This window comes from Carcharodon carcharias, chromosome 3 (genome assembly GCF_017639515.1).
Source record: "Carcharodon carcharias isolate sCarCar2 chromosome 3, sCarCar2.pri, whole genome shotgun sequence".
Taxonomy (NCBI): Eukaryota; Metazoa; Chordata; class Chondrichthyes; order Lamniformes; family Lamnidae; genus Carcharodon; species Carcharodon carcharias.
This window is the reverse complement of record NC_054469.1, coordinates 47,404,895-47,428,100: the sequence shown is the minus strand read 5'-3', so window position 1 is coordinate 47,428,100 and position 23,206 is coordinate 47,404,895. Positions and strand designations below refer to the sequence as shown.

At 43.1% G+C, this 23,206-nt stretch overlaps 1 protein-coding gene across 9 annotated transcripts in view; it reads right to left on the bottom strand.

The window, feature by feature from the left end:
* The window catches only part of nrp1a (neuropilin 1a), a 204,722-nt gene that overhangs the window by 109,356 nt on the left and 72,160 nt on the right, over window positions 1-23,206 (bottom strand). The window lies entirely within an intron of this gene.

Genomic DNA, 23,206 nt, shown 5'->3' with positions numbered 1-23,206 from the left:
ATACCAAACGCAACACATGATTTTTATGAAGCATTTTCCTCTAGTTTGGTTATGTCTGATGCAAGCTTGTATTCAGAAATTGCTGCTAACAGTTTTTTTTTATAAGCTGTATTGCAATTACTTTTTCACATGGTTCCCATCCTACCCAATCTGAAACACATTTACTACAAAGGCTTCTTTTTCAACCTTGTCAAATCTCAGGCTTTTCCAGTACCTTGTTTCTCCTGCTGCAAAAAAAACCTATTTTCAGGTGAAAGTACACACCCTGGAACATGCATGGAAAGGGCAACATTCACAGGAATGTTCCTGAATGAGATAAGGCTTTTGGATACTAAAATAACGGTGATGGTGCAATATTTTGGAATGGATAGGATTACTGGCCTATCTTAGCTACTCTTCTTAACCATTCATCAGATTTCTAAAAGCCTTGATTCTGGGAATTATAGCCCCTACTGGAGAAATACAAAAAGATTTATGAGGTCGATACCAGAACTAAGAGGTTATAGCTGTCAGAAAAGACCGAACATGTCAGGGCTCTTTAGGATGCGATGCGACCCAATAGAGGTCTTACAAATTATGAAGGGGATTGATGGGGTCGGCTTAATAAATAGCTTCCACTTGTGGGCAAATCCAAAGCTGGGGGTCATAAATATAGGATAGTCATTAATAAATCCAATGAGGCATGCAGGAGAAACCTCTTTAGCAACATCAGTACTGACACTGATCCACGTAAGGTGATATTAGGGCGCATGATCAAAAGCTTTGTCAAAGAGGTAGGTTTTAAGGAGTGAGTTAAAAGAGCAGAGCAAGGTAAGGAGGCAGAGAGATTTAAGGAGGGAATTCCAGAGCTTGGCGTCCAGATGCAATTAAAATTGGGAATGCTCAAGAGGCCAGAATTAGAGGAGCGCAGATATCATGCAGGGTTGTGAGTCTGGAAGAGTTTACCGAGAGAGGAAGGGGTGAGGCTTATGGGGAGATTTGGAAACATGAGGCAGAAGGTGCTGCTTGACTGGGAGCCAGTGTAGGTCAGCGAGCACAGGGATGATTGGTGAACAGAATTTGATCTGAGACAGTGATTGGAGTGCACTACTTGCTGTCACATGGATTGGATGAAGAAAATAGTTCAGATGCATCTAAGGGGAAGTTAGATACATGAGGGACAGAAGAAGAGACAGACATACTGATAGCATGAGGTGAAGTAGGATGGGAAGAGGCTCGAGTGGAGCATAAATACTGAAAAAGATCAGTTGGATTGAATGGCCTGTGCTGTAAAATGTGATGCATGTATTTTAATAAAATGATTTATACAGGGTGGGGGTAAGGGCAAAGGGTGATGGGTAGGGGGTATGGAGTGGCATGAGTTGGCACTAAGTTGGCATGGGGGTATGAGGAGCATGGGTTTGCATAGGTTGGCACGCATGGGGCTTAGAGAGTGTGTGGGGGCAGTGAGGGTTGGAGGGATGTTTTTTGTTTTATTACTTTTTTAAAAGTTAAACACAGTGCCAGAGCACAGAGGAAGGCCTTGCACCCAGGCTGCCTCTGTGCCTGGCAGCCTGTGCACTCATCCTAGCATTGCCCACCCCGACTCCTATTTCACCACCTGCCATCGACTGAAAATACGACCTGCAGGTGGCCATTTTTAAAGGTGGGGTTCGCCGAGCTGGGAAATCTCCTGATTCTGCGCACCCAACCCAGGGACGTAAATCTGGGCCTAAGTTTCCGTTGTCAACCAAATTTGGGGCCTGAGAAGGCCACGCTTCCCTAGGCAATTCGGCACATAAGGGTGAGTTAAGCAGGCTGACTGGGATTTTCCAGTTGGTGTTCAGTTTCCTGGTGCAATCTGGGGATCAAGTCAACTGTCTGGAGGCAGCTACCCAGTGGCAGGTCGGGATGGGAGCACTCCTGGCAGACTTCCAGGCCCTCCCTGCCTGCCTGCATGCCGCTGCAGCCAAATGCTGTCCCCTAGAGAGTGCTGGCATGGCTGATTTTTTTTTCCGTTTCTTTATTTAACATTTTTAAGATATAGTTGAGAGGGCACCTTTTTTGTCAAGGCACCCTCCCAGTTAACTACCCTTTGCTGCAGCAGGGTGCTCCTCTAACTTTAGAAGACCTGACTGCCCTCCAGTTTCAAGAGCCCATCGCCTGTCACCCTTAACTGGACAGGGCTCAGCTCCTTGAAAATGGAGACCTTAATCACTTTCCCACCAAAGGCGGGTTCGGGACCCGAAAACAGAACCAACCCCTGTTCTTCTGCCTCTGTGGGGACAATGCAGCCCAAACTGTCTCACTTGGGCGTTTCTGAAACAACCGTGGCACTTTTGTTCAAGTGGGATAATGTAACTTTCAGCAACAATATAAGACAGGCAATATTGGAGGGAGGCCCCATATACAGCCTGCTCGTTTTCCTGTCCCTTGGTTTCAATGATGCGACTTCATAACACAGATATATCCACACAGGCCTGACACCCAGCTGACTAAATAAAAATAAGATGCTGAAGAAGAACGGTAAAAGGATTCACTATGGTTTTCACAATACATGTTTAGATTTTATTTATGGGATTATCAAATGAATGCGTCCTGGCCGAGCATAAGCAAGCTCAAGTTTGAAAGAGGGACATGGACAAGAAAGCTGAACAAGGAGACGTGATGTATTTTATCTCCTCAATCAGCTCTCATATCGCAAGGATAAACTGTAATTATTAATGACTGGAAAGTGTAATTATAATGAAGAAATGATTGCTGATGAGCTACAGAATGTAGCCCCTGGTACTTTGCATGTCTCTAATAATAAAAGCTTCTCTACTGGACATTGGCTAATCTTCAAGTCTGTTGAAAAACAGCACCATTTAACCTTGAAAGACTTGCATGATACTTAACCTTGTTAGAACTTTTGAAGTCTTTTCATTCCTGCTACATGAATAGGCTTTTAATGATTTTCTCCGCTGTTGCCGTTGAACACTGCACACTTACCACACTGAGGGACAGCATTCAATGGGAAACATATTTAATATCACCTTCTGAAATGGTAGTTTTTCATTTACTGGCCCAGGTAAAGATCTACAACTGGACTTGGGGACGGGGTGGGGGGGGGGGCAACAATTCAAGCCCGTTGTAGTTCATGGAGCTAAGTGCCTTAAACCTGGGGGAGGACTTTTCCCCTCGCCAGGTGGACGCAGTGGGTGGGCGGGCGGGCCTGGGAGTGGCCGCGCAATGGCCCGCCGCTAGTGATCGGACCCTGACCGCGATTTCATGCTGGCTGGCCAATTAACGGTAGTGCGCCCATTGAAAGCTCCCTGAAGAGCTGCCTCAGGGAGCTGAAGATTTTTCACATTAAAAATAAGGTTTTAAAAAAAAGGAAAACATGTCCGCTCGTGTGATTCTGTCACATGAGCAAGGGACATGTTGAAAATGAGCTCTAAAAACCTTTATTTTATTTTTAATTAACGTCGGAAATCTCATCCCGCCCATGGATGAGGCTTCCTCAAAAATCCAAAGGCCGATGGCCTATTCGCTGCCCGCCAACCATAAGGTTGGATGGGCAGGAAAAATTCAGTTTAATTAATGGATTAGTGGGCTTAACAGCCCTTTTAATTATCAGCGGGCGCGCTGCCAACTCCTGCGCACACCCACTGACTGAAATATCGCGCAAGAGCGCGTTGATGTCAGGATGCTCGCTTGACATCATCGTGCACTATTTCACGCTCGTGCGTGTCGGGGACACACCCGCAATGCTGAGCTGAAAACCCTGCCCCTGGAATTTCCTTGTTAGGTTTGTCCTGATCTGCTGTCATAATGCCAGCATATGACCAGGGAAAACCCCACTTACACATCTATCTGGAGTTCCTACTGATCCACTGAAACTACAGAGGCCAATCAGCGGAAACCAAGGCACTACTGGAGTCTACCTGAAGCTTGTGGGTATTTGGTATTACAATATATGTTGTCAAATGGTATCTACATGGTAAAACCACTGATCTCAGGCTCCCATTAGGAAGCTGCACTCGAATAAACAATCAACATTACAATATAACCCTAGCGTGAGCGACTCATTCCCTTCCACCATGGCTCCCAACTAAGAGCACAGAATCCATGAACTTACCCTATATCTATTACTGTAATGAATTTCTTACAGCTAGTTTATATTCTGTGGTCAATTTTAACCCTGAGTGAGTTTTAGGTGACTAAGAAGCATATGGTGACCTTCTGGGCCTCATTTAAAAGCCCCAGGGCCCAATTCGTACCCGGAAGAGGTGGAACAAGGGTGAAGAGCAGCTGCCAGTGTGGGAAGATCAGGTAGCTAAGGGCTGCCCACCAGCTTGCAAGGAAATGACAGGAGAGGAAGTTCCTGGAGGGTCTCACAGGAGGGAAGGGCATGTGGGAGCCTGCAAATTTCCTAGTGGGAGCTGGAGGAGCACACCTGCTCTTCAAGCCCTCACAAAGGTAAGCTTCCCACATAACTAGAAGCATCTTTTACCTTCCCATTAGCTGCTGACCCGTTTTATCCCAAATGGGAAGCTATGACAATTTACCAACAATGGCAACAGTTAAAATGACATCGGAGTCCTATTGGCATCCTGGGGCTCCAATTAGCATTTACTCCCAAGGCAAAAAACTGGGGATGCTGGAAATCCAAAACAAAAATAAAAATACCGGGAAAAACTCAGCAGGTCTGGCAGCATCTGCCTAGAGGAGCACAGTTAACGTTTCGAGTCCGTATGACTCTTCAACAGAACTAAGTAAAAATAGAAAAGAGGTGAAATATAAGCTGGTTTAAAGGGGGGCGGGGGGGGGGGGGTGGGGGGTGGCGGTGTTAGACAGGTAGAGCTGGATAGAGGGCCAGTGATAGGTGGAGATAGCCAAAAGATGTCCTAGACAAAAGGACAAAGAGGTGTCAACACTCCTGACCCACCCTCCTGCTTAAACCAGCTTATATTTTTCCTCTTTTCTATTTTTACCTAGTTCTGTTGAAGAGTCATATAGACTCGAAACGTTAACTGTGTTCCTCTCCCCAGATGATGCCAGACGTGCTAAGTTTTTCCAGGTATTTTTATTTTTATTATTATTTATTCCCAAGGCTCCTGCCTAAATCTGGGGGACAGACACACATCCACTGCCAAAACTAGCAACATTAACTCTGTTTTGCCCACTCTGTTCCTGCCAAGTCAGGAGAGGTTCAATTCCATTCCTGCTTTTGTGAGTAACATATTAAACTAAGCGGTTCAGTTGAATGTCAAAGAAGGGCATGAAGTTTTCCCATTGTCCTAGTGAATATTAGTCCCTCGACCAATACCAATTATAGCAAATTAATTGGTCTATTTTTACTTCCAACATTCAGTGCACTGCATTATCCATATTAAACATCATTCATCATTCATCACCCATCGGCTCAAGTTCAAATCCTGTCAAGGTTTCCTTATAAATTCTTAGGCCTCTTCTCTATCCACTGCCTCCTAGCTTGCTGCTTGTGAGATTAATTACTTTGCATTGAGACTATGCATACAAATCACTTATATATATTCAGAATAGGAGGAAATCCAGCATGGACCCTTGGGACACTTCTCCTTCCTTCCCATTACCCAATTCTGTAGTTATATCTATGTCTTACCCTTGATATCTATCGAGCTTAGTTGTAAAGCCGTCTCCCAAGCAGCAATTTATCAAAAATCTTCCAGAAATTAAGGTACAGAATTTCTCATGCCTTCCCTCTGTCAAATTGAGATGTCTCATCCTTCAATATTTCCCTCACATTATTCAGGCAAAATCCTTCTCAAGTTAATTGTCCCATTTAGATATTTTCACAAGACATTTTTCTATTTTGTTTCATGCTGTTCATTCCATTCATGTTCAATTATTAAGCTAATAGGTCTTTAGGTTATATAATTAGATATGTGGCTAACAAAATTTAGCACTGTTTAAGATATAGGTTGAAAAATGCAGGACATACATGAATATATAATAACTACAATTGAACTAACGCAAGTAGATTTAGAAAAATACCAGGCAATAATAGTAGAATAAAAACAGAATTACCTGGAAAAACTCAGCAGGTCTGGCAGCACCGGCGGAGAAGAAAAGAGTTGACGTTTCGAGTCCTCAAAACTCGAAACTTCAACTCTTTTCTTCTCCGCCGATGCTGCCAGACCTGCTGAGTTTTTCCAGGTAATTCTGTTTTTGTTTTGGATTTCCAGCATCTGCAGTTTTTTTGTTATTATTATAATAGTAGAATGACAGCTTGGCACTGTGGTTCTACATCTTGCTTCTAAGAAGATTGTGAATTAAAACCTAAGACTGGAGCAAACATTTCTGTGCAGCACCGAGAAACTTCAGCATCACTAAAGGTGCAATTTTTCAGATCAGACATTCAACTGAGGCCCCCATCTCTTTAGGTAGATGCAAAATATCTCCTGACACTAGAAAAGAACAAGGCCACCGATAATCTCTCAGCCCACAACAGTGAAACAGCTGATCAGGCCATTTGTTTCATTTGCTGTTTGTGAACTTCACTAAATGTAAATTGGCTGCTATGTTTGTCAACAGTTCACAGTGACTACACATCACAAGTAAGCAATTTGCCATGAAGTGTTTGGGAGCTCATTAGCATGTGAAAGGTGCTATATAAATGTACCCTTTGCGTCTGATTCTGCTTCATTCTGGCCCCTTTTGGTATCCTATGTCTTTCCTTCTTCCCTGCTTAATTGTATTCTTGCTTTATGTACTTCTTCATTTGTCGTTCTAATGTCCAGAACTCTTTGCAGTGGAACACTGATATAAGAGAGATGGTCTCAGTATAAGGAAAGAATCTCTTAGTGGAGGAGGATCAATTTAATGCCAAAAGTGCACGAGGACCCAGACATTGAATGGAGGATTTTGCAAAGCTGGGAGGGACCTCAGAAGAAACTGGAGGAAACGCCTCCTCCTTTCAGCCAGTAAAGTAAAATCAACTCATGTCAAAATATTCTGTTATACAAAAATCAATTAGGACCAGCCCTTTTCCAAGGTCCTCGGAATATTCGCCATTATCTTCCATCCTGTTCCTATATTAATTTTCCAGCATGGAGGCCTTGGTCTCCAAAATGTACACATCAGCTTTTTGAGTTGGAGTAAAGCTGCCATAAATTCAGTTTTAAATATACTGATCATAGAGCCATTTTTCTCATACTTTCCACTGATATGAAGTTGGAACCAACGTGTGATTGGATATGTGAGTTCTGAAGACGAGTTGTACTTGCTGGACAGTTGCCCGCAATCTCTTGAAAAAAGTTGTAAAACTGTCAATTGGCGATCAGTTAAAATAGGAACAACAGTTGTTATTAAACATTTTAATTTTGTCCCAAAACTATTTTTAATTCTCCTCGCTGACGTTTTTTCTTAATTCAAATTCATTGATGTTTTGAGAGCTCTCACAGCATTTGAAGCCAGTGTCATGATTTGGCTCCAATAGCTGCCTTCATTTCAGTTTTCACTAAACTTTTGCATCTTGGCCGAATAAGCCTATGCAAAGTGGACCCTGTATTTACATTGGCAGGATTTTTGCCAGTAACTAAGACAAGGTTTGTATTGTAATCATTCTCAAATTGCAGGAAAACAATGTCACATATCTGACAGCATCTGATTACTTGACTATGGTACATGGCGATATCATCTCCCTACATACGTCCAATGCAAGGAATATCGAAGAAAGCTACTTCAACAATGCTAGATGTGTTTTTAATGCATGCACTTATAAGGCATGTCAAAAATGCAATTGGTGCTTGAAAACAGGATCTGCCTTGGCACTTTTGGCAGGCAACCTGCAAAAACAAAAGGACTCGACATCCTTTCAAGTAAGGTCATCCAAATAACTTTAAAATCACAAACAGTTTTATCAGAAATTAAAATCCTGCCTACACAAAAACAACCATCCCTTCCTCCTCAACAACTGTCAGAGAAAGGAGGATTTTTTTTTCTCCGAGCCAGAAAGGACACACAATGTCATGCCATTGCCATAAGTTTTCTTCAATAAATAAAGCTGAGCAGTGCAAAAATTCAGTGCTGCTGCACACGGTACCATGCCACTGCCAATATCTTGCTATTGAATGTTATCTTTGAGAAAGTTACACCATTTTTTTGAAAAAATGGATTTAAAGGCTGTTGGAATAAGAAGTTACACTGGACTACCAGAATTATTAACGCCTCATTCTTTCCTAAAGCAAACTATCTGTCTTAAACAGCCTGGGAAACATAGGTTAAAGTGAAGGCATGCATCAAAATAAGTTCAAGCATGCTTGGCCTAGTCATTGTTTCATATAATCAAATATATCAATTACTCGATTGAAGATTGTTCACGTTAGCTAAAGTCCCCTCCGCCCACTAAGTCACAACGTTTTGGATGCAGTGGCGTAGGCTTCACTCTCTGTTTTAACTTATTGCATCATTATTCTTCCTAATTTTCAAATTTAAATGTGCATTTCTTCATGGATTAACATTGCTATATATATATAATATATACCTATATATATTATATATTATATACATATGTGGAATAGAGAAATGGCAATATAAGTCAGGCCAACAATTAATAAAATAACGTGAGAAAAAAAATGACTTTTCCACCTGCAGCAAATAGAAAACTGCAGTCTTTTAGACTGTTTTAAACTAACAAGAATTAACAAGAAATGGACACCCGGAGCAAAATTGGTTACTGGCCTTTATTAGGTTTGACCTTACATTAGTCAAGATACAGAAGTTTTGTCTGAAGCATTGATCAAATTATACTTGCGTCAAAGAATTCGAGGCCTAGACAAGGTATCAAGATCTGTACATCCAGTCCATTCTATGAGCAGAATAGTCACTTGGGCTGGATAGCGGAAGGTGGCTAGGGCATATGGAGTTGTACCGCAGTAAACATTAGTGCCCTGAGGAAAGTTGGGAGAAGATGCAGGGAGTGTTTCCAAAAGTATAGAAACTTAATTTTATAGGGCTGAAAAGTAATTTACTTTTGCTCCAAGTGAAATGCATCTAAAGGGACACATATGTTATGCAGGCCCTCCACCCCCTTACACAGAGCAGCGAGCAATATGTTCAGATAAGTGAATTAGATGAACCAGCTGTCCCATCCAGAGCCCTGAATATAGCCTATAATGGATTGAAAACATGCTCTGCAACATTAGTCAATGCATTCACATGACACTCCTTTTCCATTTATTTTAAAATTAATTAATTATACAAAGTACAGACTACTAGGTCCGCACGGGTTAATGACAAATGAAAAGCAATAAAATACAATAAGAATGTATTAACAGGGACAAGTCATTAGAAGACACTAACCTACTTCACTTGCACTAATCAATTGTGGTCAAGCTGACAACCGCCTGTGCATCCCATAAAACCTACTACTGCTGTAAATTTAGACCCCATTTTAAAAGCTGGAATCATGGGCATTGTCTTTTGTTCCACTGATTTGGTGGCAACTAAAGTGGGTTATGTCAGACATTAGATCATACCTTATAATGTGGAGTGAGGGGCCTCACGTGATCCAAATTGGAAATTCCTGATAGAATATTCATGAAGAATATGAAATTGCCAATTCACGGCACAGATGTTTGCCAATCAGTTAGATGCTGTTACAGCTTGGTTTTCTAACCTGGGGGCCTGAATTTCCTCTCATTTAAAAAGAAAGAAAGGAAAGATCAGTAGAATGCTTGTTTTTCTCCGCAATCAATGTAAATGAAAATTTGAAACATGCAATTTCCAAGGAAACAATTTCATCAGCAGGTCATTAATCAAAGAGAAATAAACCAGGGGCATTCTTTTATTTTTTGGTTAAAAAAGAATTTCACTTCCCCAATGAGAATTTCCACAGTAACAATCAATCAATAGCAGACCAGTAGCTCTGATCACTTCTTATTAAGAAAATTTGATCCCCGGTCAGAACCTGACGCACAGTCACAGCAGTAATCAGCTTCCTCCAGTGATTTTGCATTTGCTTTTTGAATACCTTAAATATGCCTATTTCAGGTAAGTTTATTTCACTGTACCAAGCAGGAAGCTAAATTATTTGCAATAATTTCAGTGATGTGCAGACACCTAACTGCTCTCACCACTTCCATTATATACATATATAAAAAAATTCACTTTGACCACCACAGTTATCAGGAATATTGGGCTGTCTCATTTGTACACTGAGTAATGGATAGGCTGCATGTCAGGTACGCACAACATAAGGCAAAATATCAAGTTACCATGGAGAAGTATATACACAAGTGCTATTACAGAATTACATTCTTAACTTCTTTATCATATACTACTGGAGATAGTTTGGAAAGAAAAGAAAATAGTCCTAAGCCTCAAAAGCCACTGGACTATAGTGTCAAGCAATTACCAATGCACTTCAAGACAGCAAAGCAACAGGGGTTCATCACTTCACATTATCAGGAATGCTCTACTACCTGGAACACCTCACTCCAGGGGCTCTCAGCTTCACTGAGAGACATTAGAAGATAATAGAACATAAGACTACAACTAAAACAGAATTACCTTGAAAAACTCAGCAGGTCTGGCAGCATCGGCGGAGAAGAAAAGAGTTGACGTTTCGAGTCCTCATGACCCTTCAACAGTTTTTCCAGGTAATTCTGTTTTTGTTTTGGATTTCCAGCATCCGCAGTTTTTTTGTGTTTATAAGACTACAACTGTTGCTCCTGATTTTAAAATGGAGTCTAAATTTAGTGCAGCAACACGCTTTCTGAGATGCAGAGGAAAATATCAATCTATCATAATTGATTATTGCAAGTGATGTAGGTTAAAGTCTTTTAATGTGTCGATCTTTTTTTAATTACATTTTGTAGCTTTTCTGAGGTTTTGAACCATACCATTCTTATACTGTAATCTTTACTCGGCAATATTAATTTTGTCTGAGTTGAAGTAAGCTTGGTGGAATCTTCGGTTTTCAATGGTGACTACCTGCATTACTTGGTGCTTCTATGACAAGATAGGAAGTTTGCATCAACAAAAACCTGAACACCTTCAAGAACAGGACCAAGTGAAAGAAAGAGAAGCAGTCATTCAGCTCACCCTCCTGATTAACCCTTTGTTCTATTCCCCACCTGCCGAGGTGCCGATTGTTCTGACTATATTTGTGAAACCTATGATTGGATGGTAAAGACAGATACCACAAAGTATTTCTTTAGCCAGAGAGTGATTGATAGCCATAGGCAGCTGCCAAGAAGGGTCTGTCATGTCAAGACATGACTTAAATTTAGAAAAAAGCAATGGGAAGATGTTCTGCCAGGTAAACTGGAAACATGCAATCATGTGGGCTGAGGGGTCTTCTTAATCCCATGTATCAGAAATAAATACGTCAACGGGGTTTATTCACGCTATCTGTTCACTTGTCCACTCACTGACATCAATGGACACACTCAAGTACAAAAAGCTCTTCCAAATTTTAATGGAACTCATTTTACATGTGATTCGGTTGTTGCAATGTCTCTTCAAAATCCCTTTCTCTAGGTGTACAAGAGGAGCACTTTCACTGGACATAGGGTCTGGATCTCCAACACACCAGCTCAGAAACAGTCAGCCAGAGGGACTTGTCTATTGACAATGGCAGCAATGGGTTATTCACAGAGCATTAGTGAGCAGGTGGTGATGGAGGAAAAGGAACAGCAGGAACCCTGCCATCCAAAAGGTCATTTTGAATCATTCCACAGTTGATCAGGAAAAGGCTGCAGGCCTCAAGTTTGCTTTCTGGGCAGGGAAGCGTGATACGATTGGTGGACAATTTGCCAAGTGGCCTGGAACAGTTGAAGGGCATTCTGAAGAGTCCACAGGCCACATCTGTACAAGAATAATCGATGCATTCAGAGCATTGTAGTCCACCCTGAAGTGTGTGTGACAACTCCATGGACATTGCAGGGGAGACCTATAGGCATAGGCCTCAGTCTCCACTATCCAACTGGCTTCCTGCTCTGGTTTTCAGATGCTGTCAGATCAGATTTAAAAAAAGTCAAGGACATTTACCCATCAATGCTATAGGGTCGACTGTCAAATAAGTTAGCGTGTATGGTGAGACAGGGCCCAGCAGCAAGGGCATGGCTAAAGCTTGCACAGAGGAGGATGCTGTCTCGCACCCGGAGCCACCCAGCACCCAGCTTTATTACTCTACATCTGCCAGAAAACGGGCATCACCAGATAGTTCTGGTAGCAGTGGGTGCAGCCAATAGTTGGGACACATCATGACCCAGAGCAAGGAGGCAGCAGCCACCTCAGTCCCAAGGATCTTCAGCTGACATTCAAAACAGTCACAACATTGACCTCAGCCACAGTGGGACGCATAAAGGCAGTGTGGCAGACTGGGCTCGAGAGTACATCAATTATTTTATTTCCAAGAAAAGGAAACACAACGATACATGATAGTTTACACACACAAAACATTTACACATGGAATAAATATTTGGCACCACTTAAGTAGTCCCATGCCAAAAACTGTTCTTACCGTTGTCCCTTACAAAGGCTAATCAGAAGAAAGAAAAGGAATAAAAGCACTGGCGAATATTAGATTGCGTGTGACATTAGATTGATAATTGTTCATACATTGGGAAGATTGAAGGACTTATTATACACCTATGGAAGGGAACTGGAAGAGGTCTGATGCCCCCATGAGTATTTGGAAAAATCCCAATACTAAGAGGGCAGCAGTCACATTTTCTAGAAGTGCAGAGAATTTCAGCCAGACACAGGCTGTCAAATGGAATGGGGCAATGTAGGAATGTAGTAAACTAAGAAAATGGAATGTTAACCGGAGGCGAATAAGAGTACAGTAGTATCTGAGGGGGAGAAACTCTCCCTTGCATGCAAATTTTACCCAAAATATTAGCACATGGTGGGGTGGGTAGGCAACTTTGCATCACGATCTCTCACAGCCGACTTACAACAGAATCGTGCCAGCTGTCAAAATTGGAAACCGTTGACTTCCAGGTGTCTAGGCAACAGCTTGAGAAAGTATTCAATACCCTAAATATGTAAATCAGGGTGTTTGAGCATGCCTCAGGAACCTGTTTTAAATTCGCCATCAGCTGGGGAAGTCCGGAGAATGCAAACAGAAAGGTAATTTTTTTATACTTTTGTTTCTGCGGAGCCAGGAGGAGCAGGAGTGCTCTGCAATAATCCTGCAGCTGCTGCTGGCCCAATCTCACTACACCCCACATGGAACCAATTAAACTTCTTAATAAACTCATCAGCAAGCTATATCAGGAGAGGTTTATTGCGAAACACTTATGCTGAACTTATAAATGTTCATGACTAAAATTACTTAGTTCAGAAAATAACCGAGTGTTCACAGGTTTGGACACTGAACATAAGTAATTGATAAGAGATGGTGTAGATAAGAAATGAACCTGTTCCTAAGGATTGTCTTTATACTGTGGGCTGTGACGTGTGATTGGCAGAGCAGGGTCGGATAGTTGAGTGCTCTTTCTGAATGCTTCGCTGAGCCAGTCACAAAGGGTGCACCACACATGCATGTTTGGGTACGCACAGAGCTCAACTCCCCAGGTGGTTCAACTTAAACCTTAAAAGATCATCAGCAGTTTCTCCTAACAGAAAGATTCTGGACACAGTTTCAGAAGTTCAAGATATCCAAATAACTGCTTGGCTGTAGCACATTCAGGGCTCAGAATGGGGCCAGACATATAAGTTATTCTGCCATTCAAATCAATCTGTGCCCAAAACATCTTCGCTGATGAGAAAATGGTATAAACCTTTTAGCAACTGATAATCTTTTTGGAGGATATCAACTAATTTGCATGTGAATGAGACACTCATGCCTCATTACTGGCCTTTATTGCTCTTTCTGCCCCTTATTTTGCTTTTCTGTGTTTCTTTTACTTTCTTTTGCTATTTTTATTTCTGTGCACCTCCATCGTGTCTGTGCTACCCCCTTTTCTCCATTTCATTTCTCTGTGTAACAGCTATTTTTAAAGAAAGATGTTTTTAATTTAATAAAGGTGTGAACAATAGTTAACACATTAGCCAAGCAAGCTAGTAGAGGTAAGGCAGGTGGCATGCAAGTGGGATATCAGGATGGGTGAACTAGATAGCTTTGATAGACTAAATAGCCTTTCCTGGTTCTTAACAAAAACAGAATTACCTGGAAAAACTCAGCAGGTCTGGCAGCATCGGCGGAGAAGAAAAGAGTTGACATTTCGAGTCCTCATGACCCTTCGACAGAACTTGCGTTTGAGTCCAAGAAAGAGTTGAAATATAAGCTGGTTTAAGGTGTGTGTGTGGGGGGCGGAGAGATAGAGAGACAAAGAGGTGGGGGGGGGGGTGTGGTGTGGTTGTAGGGACAAACAAGCAGTGATAGAAGCAGATCATCAAAAGATGTCAACAACAATAGTACAATAGAACACATAGGTGTTAAAATTAAAGTTGGTGATATTATCTAAACGAATGTGCTAATTAAGAATGGATGGTAGGGCACTCAAGGTATAGCTCTAGTGGGGTTTTTTTTATTATATAATGGAAATAGGTGGGAAAAGGAAAATCTTTATAATTTATTGGAAAATAAAGGAAAGGGGGAAACAGAAAGGGGGTGGGGATGGGGGAGGGAGCTTACGACCTAAAGTTGTTGAATTCAATATTCAGTCCGGAAGGCTGTAAAGTCCCTAGTCGGAAGATGAGGTGCTGTTCCTCCAGTTTGCGTTGGGCTTCACTGGAACAATGCAGCAAGCCAAGGACAGACATGTGGGCAAGAGAGCAGGGTGGAGTGTTGAATGGCAAGCGACAGGGAGGTTTGGGTCATTCTTGCGGACAGACCGCAGGTGTTCTGCAAAGCGGTCGCCCAGTTTACGTTTGGTCTCTCCAATGTAGAGGAGACCACATTGGGAGCAACGAATGCAGTAGACTAAGTTGGGGGAAATGCAAGTGAAATGCTGCTTCACTTGAAAGGAGTGTTTGGGTCCTTGGACGGTGAGAGAGAGGAAGTGAAGGGGCAGGTGTTGCATCTTTTGCGTGGGCATGGGGTGGTGCCATAGGAGGGGGTTGAGGAGTAGGGGGTGATGGAGGAGTGGACCAGGGTGTCCCGGAGGGAGTGATCCCTACGGAATGTCGATAAGGGGGGTGAAGGGAAGATGTGTTTGGTGGTGGCATCATGCTGGAGTTGGCGGAAATGGCGGAGGATGATCCTTTGAATGCGGAGGCTGGTGGGGTGATAAGTGAGGACAAGGGGGACCCTATCATGTTTCTGGGAGGGAGGAGAAGGCGTGAGGGCGGATGCGCGGGACATGGGCCGGACACGGTTGAGGGCCCTGTCAACGACCGTGGGTGGAAAACCTCGGTTAAGGAAGAAGGAGGACATGTCAGAGGAACTGTTTTTGAATGTAGCATCATCGGAACAGATGCGATGGAGGCGAAGGAACTGAGAGAATGGGATGGAGTCCTTACAGGAAGCGGGGTGTGAGGAGCTGTAGTCGAGATAGCTGTGGGAGTCGGTAGGTTTGTAATGGATATTGGTGGACAGTCTATCACCAGAGATTGAGACAGAGAGGTCAAGGAAGGGAAGGGAAGTGTCAGAGATGGACCACGTGAAAATGATGGAGGGGTGGAGATTGGAAGCAAAATTAATAAATTTTTCCAAGTCCCGAAGAGAGCATGAAGCGGCACCGAAGTAATCATCGATATACCGGAGAAAGAGTTGTGGAAGGGGGCCGGAGTAGGACTGCAACAAGGAATGTTCCACATACCCCATAAAGAGACAGGCATAGCTGGGGCCCATGCGGGTACCCATAGCCACACCTTTTATTTGGAGGAAGTGAGAGGAGTTGAAGGAGAAATTGTTCAGTGTGAGAACAAGTTCAGCCAGACGGAGGAAAGTAGTGTTGGATGGGGATTGTTCGGGCCTCTGTTCGAGGAAGAAGCTAAGGGCCCTCAGACCATCCTGGTGGGGGATGGAGGTGTAGAGGGATTGGACGTCCATGGTGAAGAGTAAGCGGTTGGGGCCAGGGAACTGGAAATTGTTGATGTGACGTAAGGTGTCAGAGGAATCACGGATGTAGGTGGGAAGGGACTGGACAAGGGGAGAGAGAAGGGAGTCAAGATAACGAGAAATGAGTTCTGTGGGGCAGGAGCAAGCTGAGACGATCGGTCTACCGGGGCAGTTCTGTTTGTGGATTTTGAGTAGGAGATAGAAGCGGGCCGTCCGAGGTTGGGCGACTATCAGGTTGGAAGCTGTGGGAGGGAGATCCCCAGAGGAGATGAGGTCACTGACAGTCCTGGAAACAATGGCTTGATGTTCAGTGGTGGGGTCATGGTCCAGGGAGAGGTAGGAGGAGGTGTCTGCGAGTTGACGCTCAGCCTCCGCGAGGTAGAGGTCAGTGCGCCAGACAACAACAGCACCACCCTTGTCAGCGGGTTTGATGACAATGTCAGGGTTGGACCTGAGAGAATGGAGTGCAGTAAGTTCAGAGAGAGACAGGTTAGAATGGGTGAGAGGAGCAGAGAAATTGAGACGACTAATGTCGCGCCGACAGTTCTCAATGAAAAGATCGAGAGAAGGTAAGAATCCAGAGGGAGGGGTCCAGGTGGAGGGAGAATATTGGAGATATTTTTTTTTTTGGTTTTTTTTTTGGTTTTTTTTGTCTTTTTTTTGTTTTTTTCCTGGTTCTTGCTTGTCCTGTTGGAACCTGACATTATTTTGGTCCTCTCCAAATCCTTTCTATATTTCTTTTCATTGCTGTGTTTCCTTTGTGTGTGATTTCAGTTCCTCTCTATTTTCCAATATCTTACTATCCCTCTGCTTCTATGGGGTGAATTTTTCTGTTGGTGGGTGGACTGTTCGGAGTGAGCCAATTAAGGCCTACCCAGTGCAATGTGTGGCTAGTGGTGCTTGATGCTGCCTGTTTGGTTGGGCCGAGGAGGGAGAGTTGGGGCCAGTGCTCTTTTTCCAGCATGTGTGAAAGAGGACTTGAACGTGCAGCTTCTGACTCAGAGGTAGGGATACTACCACTGTGCCACAAGACCTTCCCCACCTCCTGTTTAAGAACTAACAAAGAAGAAAAGAAAACCACACAGAATAAAAAAAGAAAAATGAGACATAGGCAATCTCCCGTGGCTGAGGTTTCCTGAAAAACGTGAAGGCCACTAGGGCTCATCACCTGCCCTTAAGGTTCAACAGGCAGCATTGTTAATAAAAACAAAAACAGAATTACCTGGAAAAGCTCAGCAGGTCTGGCAGCATCGGCGGAGAAGAAAAGAGTTGACGTTTTGAGTCCTCATGACCCTTCGACAGAACTATAGCATTGTTAATAAGTTCAATTACTTTTTTAATGGCCTTAATAGGCCGCCGAACAAGATATCGGAATGACGCGTGATGATGTCGGGACACACGCCTGACATCATCGCCTGTCATTTTACGCACCAGCGTGTTGGGACCACCCCTGCATGCTCACGGCAATATTCTGGCCGATGTATCATTTCTCTTTTTTTATTCTGTGTGGTTTTCTTTTCTTCTCTGTTAGTTCTTAGACAGAAGGTCGGGGAGGTCTTGCGGCACAGTGATAGTTTCCCTACTTCTGAGCCAGAAGTTCCAGGTTCAAGTCCCACTCTGGGTCTCAATGGCCATAGAAGGTGCATTCATATTGTGATCAAACAGGTTGATTATAAACCTGCAAATCTTTCTAATGCATCTGTGGCAGGCAGTAAAAGTGGGAGAGCCTCCTGGTCAGCCAGGACCTGCAGAAGGCAACAGCAAATCTTGACAGGCATAACCATGGACCAACACATGGAAGTCCATGGTCACCAATGCCCTTTTAGGGCAAGGTATCTGAAGGGAGAGAGAGTTCTTGGGGAGGTACTTCACGCTGCTCCATGGGGCAGCTCCAAGGAATATCCTTGGGGCTAAATCACTTATCAGCTGTCGATGTTACTCATCACTGTTTCCACCTGCTCCCCAGTAACAGACTTTTAAATCACAGTGACAGAGAACAAAGAATATAATAGCATTGATGTAATCCATTTAATTCCATTAAAAGCATAAAACAGAGAAAGGCCCATTCAACTCTTCACACACAATCCTGTCACAGGCCATGTACAGGCTACTCTATCATGGATTCTACCCAGTCTATTCCATCTCCTGAGAAAAGACTTTCTGGAAATGTTTTCCCTGGCTCCGAAAGAAAATGAAAAAAAAACCCAGCAGAATACTCATTCTACCTTACATCTTACATTATTCATCATTAATCCGAGACTGCTTGGCTTCCTTGGGGTGACATTTCCACACTCTCAAACTCACAGAAACAGTTGCATCTCACAGGGGGTTGCTTTCAGACATCATTTCTAAAAGAAATCTCTGCTGCTTTCCATACTGATTTCTTCAGATACAGAGTGCAGCATGATTTCTAGAAGTGATTATTTTTGAAACAGCAAATCTAAATCTGACAAAAAAATTTTCTACGCTTTCTATAATTGATGGCTTGGAATGTATTAACAAGGGTGTAGATATAGCTATATTAGGGAGTTTGGATTACCTCATAAACTGTGAAAACAATCACTTAAAACTCATCTAGTTGCTGAGATTATGTTACACGTGTGTAAATCCATGATCTAAACCAGCTGTTAGTATGCACAATAAATGTAGTTTACTTTGGTGAAAATTTAATCGGGATTTAATAAGGAGCCTGTGAATAAACAGCTTTTACAATAGATACATAATGTGACCAGCTGCTCCAAGTAACCATCCATTAATGTATTCTCTACCCTTATCACCCTGCCTTTCTAACACGCTTGCAATTCAACAACAACTTTTATTTATATAGCACCTTTAATGTGATAAAACATCCCAAAGTGCTTCAAGGAAGCATTATCAAACAAAATTTGACACTGAGCCACATCATGTGATATTAGGGCAGATGGCCAAAAATTTGGCCAAAGGGGTAGGGTGGAATCATCCCAGATTTGAACAAAGTCGTTTTACCCGCCGGCCACGATGTCGGGTTTTCGCACCGTATCATCCCATTTCCGGCTCATTAATTATGCAGCCACACGAAACATGCTGGTCGCTGGCCGCCAGTCTCTGATTTGCCCACCACACTGTTAACTCGCCGCTTCCTCATGCAGGACGCCATATTTAAACTGCAGCCATGTGCACACTTATCAATGCTTGCAGCCCAGGACTGCTCCAGTGAAAACATGGCCCCAAAAGCCAAGAAGAATGCAACCCACCACCACCGCCCCTTCCGATTCAATGACACATTCCTGGGAAGGCTTCTGGACACCATGGAGGCCTGCCACGATGTCCTCTACCCCCGCTGTGACTGCAGGAGGCCTATCAGTCTCACCGTTCTAGCTTGGGAGGTGGTGGCAGAGGTGGTCAGTGCCAACGCTGCACACTGGAGGTCAGCCACCCAGTGCAGATAACAGATAAATGATCTCATCCGTGCCACCAGAGTAAGGCAACCATCTTATCACTCTAAACTCATACACTCACAAGGCCATCACACATTCACTGGCACTTCACTCACTGCCAACTCAAGGGACATCACCACTCACACTCACTCTCTCACACAAACCCTCACATCTCCATCTGGCTTCACCCCCTCTGGAGACTGCCTGCTCAGCCCTCACCATCTTGAGGCCACTTGCACAGATCAACATGTGCTCTCACACGCACCCTGAGATACCCCCCTTCTCCAGTAATACCCTCACCCTGAAGCCTCTTCTCTTGCCTAAGGCCACTTCGCCCCCTCCCCTAAGCAAGCCCTAGCTCTGCAGCTGTTGAAAAGCCAAACCCGCCTCACAGTTGGTCTGGTAGGTAGAGACCTAACTGTGAGCACCCCCTAAAGGTGATGTGGTGCTGCCTGCAAAGCCTGGCGCTAATGACCGTGAGTGCTGCCTGAAGCAAGGTAGGTACATCGCTTATGTACAATTGTGAGTTGTGCCCAGATGATCCAGCTTGGGGATCATTCCAACCAGCAGTGCTTATGATGCTAAAGTATTGAAATTAGGTTCCTGACGTGTGGTGGTAGGAAATGCGACCCGCCATTGATGGATGGAGCAGATAATTGCAAACTCGTTTCACGATGACGAGAAACCAATTTTTTGCCTTCCTGCCATATTGTCCACTCCTGCTCGCCCTGACGCCCCACGCCAATGGAGCCGGAAAATTCTGGCTGTAGGGTTTTAAGGAATGCTTTAAAGGGGGAAAAGAGAGGTAGAGAGGTGCCGAGGGTGAGGGAGGTAATTCTAGAACTTATGACCAAGGCAACTGAAGACATGACCACCAATGTCAGGACAATTACAATAGGATGCTCAAAAGGCCAAAATTGGAAGAGTGGCGATATCTCAGAGGATTTTAGGTCTGGAGAAGATTACAAAGCTAGGGAATGGCAAGGTCATGGAGAAATTTGAAAATAAGTATGAAATTTTAAAATTGAGGTTTGAAAAACCTGGTATCAATGTAGGTCAGTGAGCACACGTTGAACAGGGTTTGGTGCAAATAAGGACATGGGCAGCAAAGATTTAGATGACCTTATTTTTACAGAGGATGGAATATGGGAGGCTGGCCTGGAGAGCGTCGGAATAATCAAGTTTTGAGGTAATAGAGGTATGGATGAGGATTTCAGCAGCAGGTGAGTTGAGGCAGAGGCAGAGTCAGGCGATGTTACTGAGGTGGAAATAGGCAGTCTTAGTGATGACGCAGATATGTGGTCAAATATGACACAAATGTTATTTACAGACTGGTTCAGCCTCAGTTGCCAGGGAAAGGGATGGATTCAGTGGCAATGGAGCAAGGTTTGTGGCATTGACTGAAGACAATGGCTGCAGTCTTCCCAATATTTGCTCATCCAGTCCAGAATGTCAGAAAATTCAGAGGCAGCTGAAATGTCAAGAGAGGTAATGGTGAGGTAGAGGAAATTTCTTGGTAAATATAACACTATATATATTGCTGTTAATCAAGAATGTTTACATTGGGTTGAGATAAATTGCCAACTTTGTGCCAATGCAAAAATGGTATAATACCTCAGCAAACAGTTAAAGATTGAGTTCTGAGATCAGTCAGTCTGTTGTAGTGCCAAGATGTATTGTATAAGAGACAGCAAAGAAAATGAAGGTCAATATATTTGTGTTTAGGAATGCCAATCAGGTAATATTTCCTGAATATATTTCCAAGGTAACTAAGATTTCAATAAACATGTGGCACACTGTAGGAGATAAGCAATGAATCAAACACTTTTGTAAAATTACCTTTCTGAAACTAACCCTGAGATAATCTATTTTGGGTTCAGACAATTATTAAAGTGCAAAATCTGATTGACTCTGCAAATAAAACCAAATAGCAATTTTTGTCACCATCAGCTGTCCTTGGCCTTAACGTCAGACACATGGGTTGTGGAGGGCTGTGTAACCAACTAATTTGAAAGTCCGAGGGCCAGCTGATGGGAAGCATTTGACTTGGGATGTGCCCCAGTAACAGCCAAGCTGTCTTTGATTCCTTTCCATACATAAGTCAAGTGGGTAGTAATTTATTAGATGACCAAGTCTAATGTTATCAAACACTGCCTTGTATTGTGGTTTAAATTACTTATTCAGCCCAGTTTGGACACTAATTATCATTCCAAAGTGCAGGTACGTGTTTTAACTCGGATGGGAAACAGATTATTTTGCTGTCATTTGCTGTAGATTCTGGCGCCTTCAGATAAACATACAAACTCTTCATAATTTAGTAGCTACAAATAATTGTCATAAGCAAAATAAATAATTTCAGTTATTTTTAAAAATATAATTTTATCAAATTGTTTGATTCACTGCTTATCTTCTACAATGGACCATATGTTTATAACAATTGTGGTAATCCTAGGGCAGAGTCTTACCTATGGCGGGTGGTCTGGAAGGGAGTGGGCGGGGGTGGGCATGGAGCTGATTAAGGCCCACCCAGTGTAATGTGTGGCTGGTAGTGCTCAGCGCTATCTGTGCAGGTGGGGGGAGGAGGGAGAGTCGGGGCCTGCGCTCTTTCGTGCATGTGGGTGAAAGAGCGCAGCAATCTCCTTGAGGCACTGCCTCAGGGAGATTAAGCAGATAATAAAAGTTTTCAAAAGATAAAGTAAAAAATTATTTAAGCCTGTCCCCTCATGTGACACTGTCACATGAGCTGGGACATGTTTGTGAAGTTTCCAAAATTTATTTGTTCATAAAACCTTCAGGAAACCTCATCCCGCCCGTGGATGAGGTTTCCTGGAAAACACGAAGGCCGCCTTAAGGTTAGACGGGCAGTGTTGTTAATCAGGTAAGTTGCTTTCTTAATGGCCTTGATAGGCTGTTGACAGTTCGGTGGGTGAGCAGCCACCTCCGGCACACGCCCAACGTCATTTTACGCGACGGTGTGTTGGGCCTGCACGACAACGGCAATATTCTGCCCTTAGAAACATCCGCCACGTAGGTTTTGGAAAAATACATCTGACTGGCATCCCTGAAAAATGATATTCTGATCTTCATTTTTCCTTGCTGTCTTCCAAAGTTACTGCTCTTAGTCATTTTAGATGGCTAATCCATATTATGGTTGCAGAACAGAAAGCAGAAAAGTACAGGGTGAATGAATGTTTCTCAGATTGGCAGCACGTGAGCACTGCTGAGCCCTAGGGAGTTGTGCTGGGATCTCTTTTGTTTTCCATTTTTACACATGATCCGGAGATGGGTGCAAGAGAAAAGATAAAAAAAAGTTCACTGACATCAAATTAAGGGGCATAAAAAACTATAAGGAAAAATGCAGGGGGACCTAGCGAGCTGACAGATGTGGGCAGGTGCAAAGAGATGTGCAGTCACACATTTCAGGAAAAGGAATAGTGAAAGTAAGTATCCCCTAAATGGCAAAATGCTTCACAAGATGGGCAAACAAAGAAATCTAGAGATGCAGGTGCATCGATATTTAAAAATGTTAATACAGGTAGTAACGTCATAAAAAGCATTTAAAATTCTGGATTTGGTCCATGGGGCACTAAATATAAAAGCAAGGATGTGAAGCTGGATGTGGCTAAGGCCACTTTCAATCATTGTCTGCAGTTCTGAGTACTCCATTATGGCAAGCATATTGGAGCCATGGAAAGATTACAGCAAAGATTTACTAGAATAATACAAGAACCAAAAAGTTATGGCTATATGAAAGACTTGAAATATTGCTGCTTTCTTCTTTTGAACCAAGCAGGTTACAGGGGAAGCTGTTCAAATTAACGAAAGGTAT